The sequence below is a fragment of the Denticeps clupeoides genome, chromosome 1 (assembly GCF_900700375.1).
Source record: "Denticeps clupeoides chromosome 1, fDenClu1.1, whole genome shotgun sequence".
Classification (NCBI taxonomy): domain Eukaryota; kingdom Metazoa; phylum Chordata; class Actinopteri; order Clupeiformes; family Denticipitidae; genus Denticeps; species Denticeps clupeoides.
Window position 1 is genome coordinate 18,839,608 of NC_041707.1, and position 14,005 is coordinate 18,853,612.

The following is a 14,005-nucleotide window of genomic DNA, read 5'->3' on the forward strand; positions in this document are numbered from 1 at the left end:
CTTGCCGTGCTTAAATGGTATGGCACGATTCTGATCTGATTTCACTTCTATAGCTATATCGCTGATGTGTGATTTTGAAACACGTACGTAGTGTGCTCTGTCATACTTGACTGTGACAAACTCTGTTTTTCCCGGTTATATGTACACATCGTAGAAGGGGTACAAAATAGTCACCCACCGCCTGATATTCTATAAAGTCTGTATAGACAAAAAGGCTATATTCGCCACCGTACAGGTCGGCCGGGAACGATACATATGATCGACCCAATGGATCCACGGTAATGCTTGTGTCAAAATATTCGCTGTTCTTAAATTTGCCTGATATCACTATGGTGACAGGTTTGTCCGAATCGACATAAACCTTATTAATAATGTCATCATAACCAAATGTAACACCGTGTACCATTGTGTAGCCGTTGATCTCTTTGACTATATCCATGATACTTGTGTAATAACCTACGTGTATTGTAACACCCATTCTCTGCCCTGTTATATTATTGGTCAAAAAGATGATTTTGTTACTAACAATGTTAGTTCAACTAACAATGTTAGTTCAGATGTAACAAAATCTTTTGACGGGCGAAACCCATGTTTACAGAACAGACTTCTCACCCCAACTCTTTAGCGCTTCATAAATCACATCAGCGCTTTGTGAGTCAGCAAGCCTCTCAGTTATCTGATCCAACCTCTGAAAAAAGAAAGGTTCATCTTTTAATTCGTAGGCGAGCACCCCCACGGCACCGTTGATTTTCTGAGGATGTACATAGATGCCGCATGATCTTAGAACATTTGTGATGAGGTGATGTGTCTCCGGCTGGAAAAATCTCTGTTTTATCTTGTCCATGTTGGTCGTGTAGAAATATCCCTCCGGCTCATAGAGACATGGGTGTTGGGTCTGACTCGGATGGTCCACCATACAGCCATAACAGGTCGGCGTGTGCAGGAATCCTTTATCAGTTTAAAAGCCTTTAGTGTCTAACAATCCATTTCGTCGCCACCCCATGGGTTTAAGTGGCTTCTCATCAGAGGTTTGCAACGACGGGTTGTCTACCGATGGTCCTGGTATGTATGTCAAATTCTGCATCCCCAGACTGTCAGCCAGTTTGTCAATCCAACAACCATCTTCATCAGCACCAGAAGCACCATTCAGTCTTACAGCCATGGCTTAACAGAATCTGTGATCACTCAGCTTGTGTTGGGGTCTGAGGGCCTGTTCTGCTTTTTAATGGTTAGCCGGAGTGGGCGGTGGTTCAGGGTGTGACGCGGTGTTGTCACACTCCACCTCTCCATGAAAAAGGCAGACCCTGATTTCGTTGTATCCGGCCAAAATCTCGCTCCATTTAAACAATCTGTCAATCTTCTTGAAGACGTTGTGGAGTATGGCCACATCTCTCCACGGATACATCACTTTCACATCCTGTGGCGATCCATACACACGGCGTACAGTCTGGCACCACACGACTGACATTCTTACCACTACATACGTAAATGTAAGACTCAGATTCCCTCTCTTGACATCCACCACACATGTAGTAATCGTTTTGATCCGTAGCCCTGGCCCACGATATGTAGAACGGTCCCGTATTTACATCTTCAATCTTTTTCCACCCATTATTCTTGAACAAACCCCAGTCTTCAGCATAAAACGACACACACAATTGGTTGTCCGGTGTAAACTTTTGGTCCGTGTCCACCAAGTACAGTCTCACATGACGCTCCTTGTCAAAAATATAACCGCCGACACGTCCATCGGATAACATCCATTCATATTCTTCACAGCCACCAGGGTTCTGAAGAAAATTCACCAAGGATCGAGGCCTTCTCCTTTTTGGCGCAAATGGTGTATCACAAACTATCTTGTTTGTAACAGGCGTAGGCGTAATACGTCTCTTCATAGCTGCACCAAGCGGGCTGGCCATTGTAACAGAATCTGTCGTACTCTGTTCAGAGACTACCTACGCCTCTTTTATTACCCTATGCCACCGTGGTAAACACACACACACATCACCACAGCCACAGGGGATGGGGTTAGAAAAAGGTCAGAGGTTGTGAGAGAGAATGGTATGGAATGCACTGGTGTCCAGGGGGGAGAAAGGGAGAGGGAAGGAGGTCATAAATCACGCACTTTTTCCTTATATTGATAAGTCATCAATCATTTTTGACAAAGTATATTTTACTAACTACTTACAGCCGATTCCTGCTGCAGTACTACTTCTGTCAGAAGATGTCCCTGTTCCAATTCTACAAGAGCCATCCAACGCCAGAACAACTGTTGGCCCCAGCTCAAGTAGTGGACTCTCTGGACTGGTAAAAAAAATGTGTAATCCATGTTCTCCCTCCAATTCATGTTTAGACACTGTTTACAACACCCATGACCCCACAGTGACCACACTCTCCATGATCCAGGTGGCTGGGGGGGGCCCTGTTTTGTTTATAGGCCGTGGTCAACTGATAACCTCTTGAACTCTTCTAAGCATCTCCCTAAAGCAGATCAAGGGGGAGCAGCCCTATAGAGCTGTAAATTATTTTATCAGAGAGTTCACACCCACTGAGATGGCTAGGGTCCTGTTGCTTTATATGACCCCTGCCCAATATGGCCAGTTACGTGAATATTTCACCGCCCATCACCAGTCCCGCACCCCAATCAGCACTTGTATACAGCTGTCCACGGAACTGGTAGAAAGATTTTCTGTTTCGCCTACAAGTTGTTTTTGATGACCACAGCAGCCTTACTCGCCCCAAGGATTATTCTGGCAACCACATGACTCCGTATGAAGCCCTTCTGAAGATCACCTTTATTGATGGCCTTCTTCCCCACCTCGGTGAGGCCACAAAGAATTCCTGCATTATGTGGGCTGATGTTTTGGTGCGTCTTGCTGATGTTCTGCACCACGCCCAAGCAAAGACCAAAGAACTTATACTTCTGCAACATGCTGCTGCAGCTCCTACTCCACATTGCAGCCTGGCTCATCAACAAAGCGAAAAACAGTATGATGTGTGCTTTTACTGTGGCCGAAGAGGACATTGGGTGAGAGAATGCCCCAACAAAAGCAGAGGAAAAGGATGCGGCGTCGCCTATGGTGGAACACGTGGACAGAGAAGAGGACAAGTCCACCACGGGCATTTACAATTGGATTGATGGGTGACGAGAGGTAGAGTTCTAGACAAAGGCATGGCTGAAGCCCTGGAGAAAGTTCCACATAAGGTTATGTACATCTACACTGACATGTTGGGAACCAACATACATTGACATAAATTACATAAACGTGCATTCTACACATTTTGCTGCAGATTTCCTTTGAGAAGACCAGCCGAAATCCAACTCCATCGCTTCCAGCCAGGAGACGTGGTTTTAATGAAAAGCTTCCGGAGACAAAAGTGGAACCAACAACGCTGGACAGGACCCTTCCAGATCCTGCTGACAACCCACACTGCAGTCAAGGTCGCAGAGAGAGCCATGTGGATCCACGCATCCCACTGTAAGAGGGTACCGGCACCTCCAGAAGGCCCTCCAACCGGAGCAGACAAGGCACCCGAGCAAGATCAGTAAGGAAATCTGTGTCCTTACTGCAACACGTAGTGTGCAAAGCTACCAACCCGGCTCATCGTGGATCAGCCTTGCCCCTGGCATCCCTCTCGCATATATGGCTGGTCCCTGAGAGGATGGCATGAACACTTTGATAACACTGAGCCCCACACCTGCCCCTACTAACTTCTTAAACCCAATATCTCCTGACTCCCCTGTCAAGAAGGAAGAGATTAGCTGAAGTGCCTCCTAATAATTCCCAATGTGGTATTAATCATGCACACAGGTCCCTCATACAAGTGTGCTTTCCCATTAACTCTTCTGCCACAATCTCAGTTCCTCTAATTGGCTTGTCCTATAAGGGACATAACACCTTGGTCCACCCTAGTAGCAGATCCCCTCGGATATGATTGGAGCTCCTATACTACTACTGATTGGGCTCGACATCAACGTCTCCTACTCAACCTGACGCCTTCTGGAAGGAACCTACTGATAACTGTGAACTTAACAAGGACAAGCCTTATCCAACCCCGCATGCCCCGACGTAGTGGCTGTTGGTTGTTTTATTTGTGGGCTTATTTTGGTGGTACCGATGTCTCGTTTCCTATTATCATATGCCAAGATGCAAGTGTTAACAGTGAACCCATTCTGAATCAAACATCCGCCTCCCGTGGTGTTAGTCATCAGTGGTTAGGTTGGAGACAGTACTATTTTGAATTTATCACTGGCATATCTGATCACACTAATAACTGGTTACTCCTTGCAGAAACTACTGGTAAAACTGTAGGATCTGATTGCATTGTATGCCTAGGACCTCGTCCACTGTTGAAGCTTGTGCCAATTCCTTCAACTTATGACTCAAGATAACCTTGATTCTTCTTGCTCTTCCTGGGACCTCCCTTTCCCTGTAGGAACAAAAACTACTGTCTCTCTTATTTTTGATGCTGAAGTGGCTAGTAACAATTTTCCGTTTTGTTAACTCCACTCCTTGTGATATCCATGTTGGATCGGTGAATGTCTCGTATTTTGCATCCATACACAGCCTGACTCATTCCCCAAAAGTTGTTTGCTGGTGGTGGTGGTGTGGTAGTAAATCACTAATTTCCACCTTACCCAGGAGCTGGTCAGGTGTCTGCACTCCTACCAGTGAATATTTTTTCCTTTAGCTACATTTGATGTACCAATCTCCCATGTTCACTCTTTTGTGGTTAAAAGATAATTTTTTACTTATGACTCCCTTGACTCAACTTACATAGGTACCATAGGTGTTCCCAGAGGAGTACCTGATGAATACAAATTATACAAATGAATACAAATGAATACAAATGCTGCAGTCATTGTATTGATTTTTATTTGGATAACTCCTAATAAAAATGTTGATAGAATTAATTACATTCAATGCAACGTTTATCAAACTTCACAAGAGATGGGTTTGAAGCTGTGCATGAACAGCTAAAAGCCACCTCACTTATGTCCTTCCAGAACTGCATCGCAGTTGACATGTTACTAGCAGAGAAGGGTGGAGTTTGCTCAATTTTTGGTGACGAATGCTTTTCTTTTATCCCTAACAACAACCCTGCTCCCCTTGGGAAGCTGACTCGTACAGTAGATGGCCACAGAACCCTTAGTGCTAAAATGAAAGACAACTCAGGAGTAGTTACTTCTATGTGGGACGGCATGTTTGGAAAATACAAACATCTAGCTGTCTCTGTTTTTATGGCTCCTGCTGTATTCTCTTCTATTTTGATTCTTTGTGGTTGTTGTTGTATCCCCTGTATTAGAGCGTTGTTAGTTAGATTGACACCGCTATAGGAAAAAAAGTTCACAATCTTCTCTATTCTTGAATTTCCCAACAGACTCCTTATGTCACTAAAAAAGTCATTGTATACCATGATGTATCATGCCCTGACTTTGACTTCTCAGATGAAGACAACAACGATATATAATTTCTGTGCCTTATTCCTGTTTTTCATACAACTGCCTGTGATAAGTTACTTTTCACCCTTGCAAGAATAGTATATTTTGATGTTTTTAGTTATTTTGTGTTAGTTCAATATTTTGCAATTTTTTTGTAATCCTTGTTTTTTGTTCTTTGGTTTATTATTTACTCATCACTTTACATTTACCTAATTTTTTTTCTGCATACTTTGTGATAATTGCTTTAACATTTCCCTCACACTTCCCTCCTTTTGATCATCAAAGTGTTTTAATGTAAAAGAAAAGTGTTGCTTTTATGTGCTTCTCATCCTAAGCCTGCAAAACAGTCAGTGACCGTTTTATTTCTGAAGGAGTGTGTGAGATTGTCAGCGCCTGGTACAGACAAGCACAGAAACACACACACATCACTGTGTTCAGACCTTTGGGGATTCGGTTAGCGAGTCTTCCCATGTGCGCATGTAAATAAAGCCTGACTAAATTCATTTAACTGTTTCTCATTGTGACTCCTCAGATGCTTGGTGATGGAAACAACTTCCACGACAATATGACTGTGAAGGGTTTAGCGTGTATGACGTTTTTGACGCTAAATAAAATAACAATTATAGAGAGCTAATCTACTTATCAACCTGACAAATAATTTTAGACCTATATTATCTGACTCCAATGTAGCTACCAAGATTATTCACTTAAACGGGTAGTTGGAATGAAGAGGACAATAGAGACTATAATTTAAATCATTCTGTCTATCGTTAAAGAAACTGTGTATCGTTCACACAAAATACCTGCTTACGTGCTATAGGCTCAAGAAGTTCTTTAAACATAAATAACTCCGGCTTGTTGCCATATGATCAGAAAGTTCCCCCTAGAACCAACAACTTTAGTGGACAGAATTTTCTATAATAAGATTAAAAATATCAATATTTACAATTATTATGATGCATAATCTTCACAGCTTTGCAGAGATAGTAAATATGGTTCCTTAACTGTCCAATACAAGATAGAATGATAGAAAATCAATCCAACGTACCCAACAGATGTTATACACAGCACTGGATAAAAAGAAAGGTAGCAGAATTCTTAATAACTGCACCATGTGTAGAAACTAAATGCAGTGACTCCCTGAGTGGCACGTTACCTTCCCTTTTGTATCCTCGAAGTGGAGGGGGCAGGTGCAAGTGTTGGAGACCTTTTGATGTTGCTATGGTTTGGATTTAGCACTAAAATATTTGTTATATCTTAGATCCATTTAATTTATGTGATGGGACATTGAGCCAATGAGAAGGAGACTAAACATGCATGTATTGTCATAATACATCCATATATATTGTACTCAACTCAAAAACCTAAGGAATGCTTCTGCTTCCCCCAGAAGTTAGTGGGGCTGAAGAGTCTGTGGAAGAGATCTTATCCCCTTGTTCTCATGACCATTTGGTGATAATGGTCTGTGGAGGTCAGTCACCTGTTCTTTGTTCTTGTGACCATTTGTAAATTATAGTTTGTGGGACAGATTACATTTCCTGGTTCTCGTGGATCTTCTGAGGTGGCTGGATGTCCCCTGCTGTGACAGGCTGGTCATGCCAGGAAGGCTGGTCATGCCCTGACCCCGTGGAGCAATTGAAGTATAGTCTACAAGGGGTCACTGTGGTAGTCTGGCAGTGTTAGCATCCTGAGTACACTGTGAAAGTAGCAGCACTGTACCAGTGAGAAGGTAAAAATGAATGCACTGCCAATGACCCATCCATGAAACACCCAGTCCCACCATGTGTAGGTATCCTTTGCCGAATGAGTGTAGGAGCTTGACAGGATTTCTGCCGTCTTCTTGGCCATGTCTTCTGTGCCTGATTGAGGTGGTATTCTGTTTTCGGAATCGTCTGTTGTACCAAGATCATGATCTCTGCCAGGGCATGGATTCCTTGCTCGTAGAATGTGTTGTCCCACCAGGGAGACACATCAACCTCCAAGTGCTGTTCTGCCAAGAATATTTAGCTGTCCCATGAATAAGTCCTCAGATATCTCAAGGCAGAAGGTGCGGTTGGCAGGACATGTTAGACCTTTATATGAGGGATGCACCATTGTGTGTGTGGACAGCATCTGAATAACCATGTAATGATTGTACACTGAGTCTAGTATTGTTATATAAAGTGTTACAAACACAAATCACATAACTGGATGTTTCATGACAACGTGTGTGGTAAATAAGATTAGATAAACCTTTATTAGTCCCACAAGTGGGAAATTGCATTTGACACTGGTGGATGATGGCATCACTCCAATGCCAGGCTGGTAAGCAAACTGAAGTGGGTCTAGTGATGAGCTCACCAGGGGCCGAAGCTGCGTCAGGATCAGCTGCTCCAGGGTCTTCATCAGATTGGATGTCAGAGCCACCGGCCTGTAGCTGTTGAGGTCCTTGGGATGTGGAGTCTTTGGCACTGGTACTACACAAGAAGTTTTCCAGAGCTGTGGTTCTCTCCCCAGCTTCAGACTCAGGTTAAAGATGTGCACCAACACCCCACACAGCTGATCTGCGCTGGACATGACTAGCCTTTAGCTGATTCCATCTTGACCTGCTGCCTTCCTGGCTTTAATTTTCCTCAGCTCTCTCCTAACCTGCATGGTTGAGAGAGACAGGCTAGAGTCTGTTTCATTCTATTCCGTACTATTAATAGAATGGACTGTTAACGCTGTTACAGTTGCATAAACTACTTTATTGAAAACAACATAATCCTGCTTGTACTTTACCAGGTTGAACAAACGTAACATCCGGTGTCACACAGAATTCAGCCCATACAACAAAAACCATCCCAACAGAGTCGTGTGCTGCATGAGTGCTGGATGCCGTGGTTGGGGGGGGGGGGCACTGAGCAGAGATTGTGTAAGCAGTGTGAAGTGTAGAGGAGGTGTGAATTTTTTGAGATGTCTGAGATGGAACGGGGTGGGGGTGTCTGCAGCAGATGTTGGGGACTGCACCAGAGAGGTCAGTGACGGAGGTCAGTGACAGATGCACCTTCACCCAATATGTGGCAATGTGGAGTCCACCCGATATTAAAAACAGGGCTTGTGAAAATTGTCTGCAGTCTGCTGACCACAGAATGGTGAGTCACATGCTGCCTCTGCGTTGGCCGAGGGGGGACATACGTTGTTATCATGATAACATGCAAGAATTCCCTGAGGAGATGCGACCATGTTAACGGCTCAATGGGCCTCCGGGCCTTCATCCAGGCTGAGCGGCACTGCCGAACCAGGTCCTGCGCAGCCGGAACATCGACCTCTGCTTCCTGGTGAGCAAAGAGGGGCGGTGAGTAGCCGAAACAGACCTCAAAAGGAGACAAGCCTGTAGCAGAGGAAGAGTGCAGGTTGTGGGAGAGCAGGAAACAAAGACCTCACAGCTGACCACACATACACAGACAAACACACACACTTGGGCACATTGTTAAATTGTTAACTGTTTAAATTGTAAATTTGTATATATATATACAGATACATATTTATCTTATTTTTTGTGATGCTATTACCTTCTGCTTCTGTCCACTTTCTGCCGTGACAAGTGCAATTTCCCACTTGTGGGACTAATAAAGGTTTATCTTATCTTATCTTATCTTGAACCGAGGCCAGAGACGGGGCTGCGAGGACACAAAGCAGCGCAGAATGCGGCCGAGCTGCTGATTGGCCCACTCAGTCTGACCATTGGTCTGGGGATGGTATCCGGAAGAGAGACTGCGTGTGGCACCGATCAGACGGCAGAAGGCTTTCCAGAATCCGGCAACGAATTGGGGCCCCCTGTCCGAGACGACATCCGTCGGAAACCCATGCAGCCGGACCACGTGCTCCAGAAGTAACTCCGCGGTGATTTTGGCGGAGGGGAGTCCAGACAAAGCCACCAGGTGCACTGCCTTGGAGAACCGGTCCACGATGGAGAGGATGGTGTCCTTCCCGTCCACGGAAGGGAGACCGGTGACAAAGTCCAAGCCCACATGTGACCATGGGTGCCGGGGAACCGGGAGAGGACGCAGATCACCAACCGGAGGAGAGGGAGAAGACTTCGACCGAGCGCAGGTCTCACAAGCGGAGGTGAATTCTCGGACGTCTCGCCACATGGAGGACCACCACAAAGCACGCTGGAGGAGGCGCAGGGTACTGGCCGGACCAGGATGCCCCGAGAGCAGAGAGGAGTGGGCCCAAAGCAGAGCCTCTTGGCGGCAGCAGAAGGGAAAATAGAGATGACCAGGGGGCGTCTCCGGAGGAGCCGGCTCCCCAGGCAGCGCACGCCGGATGGAGTCCTCCAGAGGCCAACGAAGAGACACAACGATCCGCTCGGCAGGTATGATGGGGTCCGGATCCAGGACAGAAGATGAAAATTGGCGGGAGAGGGCGTCTGCCTTAGTGTTCTTGGATCCGGGACGGTAGGCCAGCTGGAAATCGAAAGATTAAAAAAAAACAAAGCCCAACGAGCCTGGCAGGGGTTGAGCTGTTTGGCCGAGCGGATGTGGATCAGGTTCTGGTGGTCGGTCCAGATCAGGAATGGCTCAACAGTGCCCTGGAGCCAGTGCCGCCACTCCTCCAGAGCCCACTTGATGGTCCCCAACCCCGTAACGCTGCTGAGTGGGAGAGAACTTACGGGAGAAGCAGAAACATGGATGGAGCTTCCTGTCTGGACCACGTTGTGAGAGAACAGCGTCCGCGCCCACATCGGACGCGTCCACCTCGACAATGAACTGCTCGGCTGGATCCGGGTGGCGAAGAATAGGAGCAGAGGTGAAGAGACTGATGAGGCGATGGAAGGCCCGAAGAGCCTCTGGAGGAAGAAGAAATGGCCGGGGTTGATGGGCTGGTTTAGTGAGAGTCGTCAGGGGTGCTTCAACTGAACTGAAACCCCGGATAAAACGCCGATAGAAATTGGCGAACCCCAGGAAGCTTTGCAGCTGCTTAAGACTAGTGGGTTGGGGCCACTTGGTCACAGCTTTGACCTTCTGGGGATCCATGGCCACGCCCTGGGTAGAGATGGTATAACCCAGAAACGCGGTGAAGAGCTGGTGGAGTGCTGGTGGAAGGCGCACTTTTCCAGTTTACAGTACAGCTGGTGGGCAAGCACACGTTTCAAGACGGCTCTCACATGAAGAACATGATCCTGTTCATTCTGGGAGTACACTAGGATATCGTCCAGGTACGCAAAAACCCACCGGCCCAGCATGTCCCGGAGGATGTCGTTGATGAAATGCTGGAACACGGCGGGTGCATTGCGCAACCCGAACGGCATCACTAGGTACTCCCAGTGTCCTGTCGGAGTAATGAAGGCAGTCTTCCACTCATCCCCCTCCCGGAGGTTGAGGTTGTAGGCGCTGCGCAGATCCAGCTTGGTGAAGATGAAGGCCCGGGAGAGGGAATCCAATGGCGTGGAGAGGAGAGGAAGCGGGTGCCGGTTCTTGACTGTGGCTTTGTTCAGCCCCCGGTAGTCAATGCAGGGGCGGAGGCCTCCCTCCTCCTTCACGAAAAAAAAACACGTTGCAGGTTGGTGGAGGGCCGGATGAAGCTTTGTTGGAGGGCCTCCGCGATGTAATCCTCCATCGCCCTGTTCTCTGTGGGGGACAGAGAGAACAGCCGACCTCCAAGGCAGCACTGCACCAGGTAAGCGGTCGATGGCGATGTCATAAGGACGGTGCGGAGGCAGGGTGGAGGCCCACTGGCGATGTTGCGAAGAGCTGCAGTATGCGCATAGGCCCTCTCTCCAGCGGCGGTCTCGTTCCCTGCATGGGTTCCTTGGCCGCTGGGCTAGCGGCAGCGCCAGGAAAAGAAGAACGAGGCGGAGACGGCGTATGGGTGGAAGGTGGTCTGGTCCAACGTTGAACAGGTGGAGGCCATGTCAGAATCCGCTGATCTATATGGAGAGCCAGATCCACCGCCGCGTCGAGGGTCCGAGGCGCTTCCTTGCCGGTCATCTCGTCTCGGATGTGATCTGCCAGTCCCTCTATGAAGAGAGCTCAAAGAGCGTTGTCTCCCCAAGAGAGTTTGGCTGCGAGGGTTCGGAACTCTGAAGCGTAGTGGCAGACGGAAAAAGACCCCTGACGCACATGGAGAAGCTGGGAATCCGGAGCCCTCTCGCTGCTGGCTGGGACGAAAGTCTTCCGGAGTTCCTCAGAGAAAAGAAAATAATCATTGCAGATGGGTGATTTGGCGTTGTATAGGGCCGCCCCCCACTCCTGTGCACGCCCGGACAGGAGAGATGTTAAGAAAGCCATAATGGGAGGAGTAGCATTCAAAAATCATATCCAAGGTGGCTAATAACCCGGCTGGGCAGCCGTCCACCTCATTCCACTTATCTGGCAGAGCAATGCGAGGACCGGTGGTGGTGCCGGAGAGCTGCCGCTGTAACACTGTCATGGAGGTTGAGAGCTGCAAAATGGTGTCCTTGAGAGTATTAATGGTAGTGGCATGCGTATCAATAATACCACGTAGATATGTGACTTCCGCCTTCACGCGCTCAAACTCCGCTGGGTCGACTACAGACTCAGACATCCTGTCAGGCGTGTCAAACACACAGACAATCGCGAGAGATCGGAAATGCCCTTGTAACGTGCGGGATTGACCCAAACGCGGACAGAGCCGTGTGAGGTTGGAAAACACACGCAGTTGTTGTTGTAACGCCCGAGCGCTAAAAGCGGAATCCCACCAGGGAAACGGCGTTACGATATACCGGCCGACAAAGTAGCTCACGAGCTGAAGAGAAAGAGAGCTCACAGTATCGGAGATGTAGAGGACTGGAGACGATATCAGGAAACCGGTAGGAGCTCTTGGACCATGAAGGAAACCCGATGTCTGAGCGAGGAGCAGGTGCCAGGACTTCCTGTTTATATGCTGTCCTAACCAATCGTCTCTCTTCCTCGCAGTCACCTGACTTGCTCACCTGACACTAAGTTGTATATGAGCTGTACTCGTTGTCCTATCTTGATGCATATGGACCCAGAAACCTTCCGTGTATACGGTGTCCATGGGATGGCAGTGGTTGTCCTGAAAAAGAAAATAGAAAGGATTATGTTCCCTCTGAATCGTTTGCACTGGGTTGTTGCTCACTTGGTCACATCATTCAATCACATGGCTTCTCCTATCACTCTTACGCTGATCACACCCAGCTCTATTTGTCATTCCCACCAGAAGATGCTACTATAGCAACAAAAATTTCAACCTGTCTCTCAGACATATCGGCATGGATGTCTGAGCGACACCTCCAACTCAACCTATCCAAATCAGAGATTCTGTTCTTTCCGGGTAACAACTCCCCTCAGCAAAACCTTTCAATTCAAATTGGATCGCTACTGTTAACACCCACGGCGTCTGCAAAAAGCCTTGTAGTTTTGATCGATGACAAACTGAGTTTGAACCATCACGTTGCTGCGATCTCCAGATACTGCAGTTTCACTCTCTACAACATTTGCAAGATTAGGCCTTTTCTCTCACAACAGGCTACGCAGCTCCTCGTCCAGGCAATGGTCATCTCCAAACTTGACTATTGTAACTGCAGAGGGTCACCATAAAACCACTCCAAATGATCAAAAATATGGCAGCCCATCTCATCTTCAATCAGCCAAAATACACCCATGTTACACCTTCTTACCTCTCTCCACTGGCTGATTCCAAAATTTTTTTTGTTGTAGAAGTGCAACTGAGGTAGATTTGGTGCAGAAGACAACATACCAAATATAAAAACTACATTTTCTACAGCATATGCTTACAAAACTACTTAGCAGGAACTAACAAACCCAGAGTAAAATCAAGACCGAGTTGGTGGCCAGGAGACAACCAAGCCAATAAAAACATCCAAGCACTTAAAAACAGCACTTGTAGACAAGATGGAATTTGCCTACAATGTACGTAATAGTTCAGAGTGAGTAAGCAGGGTTTCAGAGGTTTACCATCATCAAGCCCCATCAGCATTTTCTGGATGAATGTGAAGGTGTGAATCAATTTTCTTGGGTAATCCAAATGCAATGCATACATTAACCCAAAGAGAAACACAAAAGCCTCAGTGAACATGAGTTTGTGCTGAGAGACATCCCCATCTTCCACCACAACAGCAGTCCTTGCCGGATTGAGGATGTCATGCAGCACCTCCAAGACCTAGCCAGTATGTGACTCCTTTTGCCCGTACAAGGCAAATAGTCGCGGTGTATGCCTGTCCAATTCAGCATAGAACTGGTTTCGAAGATTGGTGTTTGATGTGATGAAACTCTACACAAACCTACAAAATGTATAAATGACGTGTACCTGTATATAAAGGCCACACAAGGGACAGGTAAAAAAAAAAATAAAGATCCTGTTTTTGATCCTTCACTATCAATCGTTTGAATCCATGACAAATGAATTTTCAGTGCCTTAAATGACTGAAATGTGCAAATGCAAGAAGCAAAGAGGCATGGTGAGTAATGACTGTGCTTTAAATGGTAGTGCCAAAATAACTGTGCCCGGATGTCTGAGGAGACAGCACTCAACTTGAACTTCAACTCCACTGATTTTTTTTTTTAACCCTACAATTGGAGAGAACTTTCATTT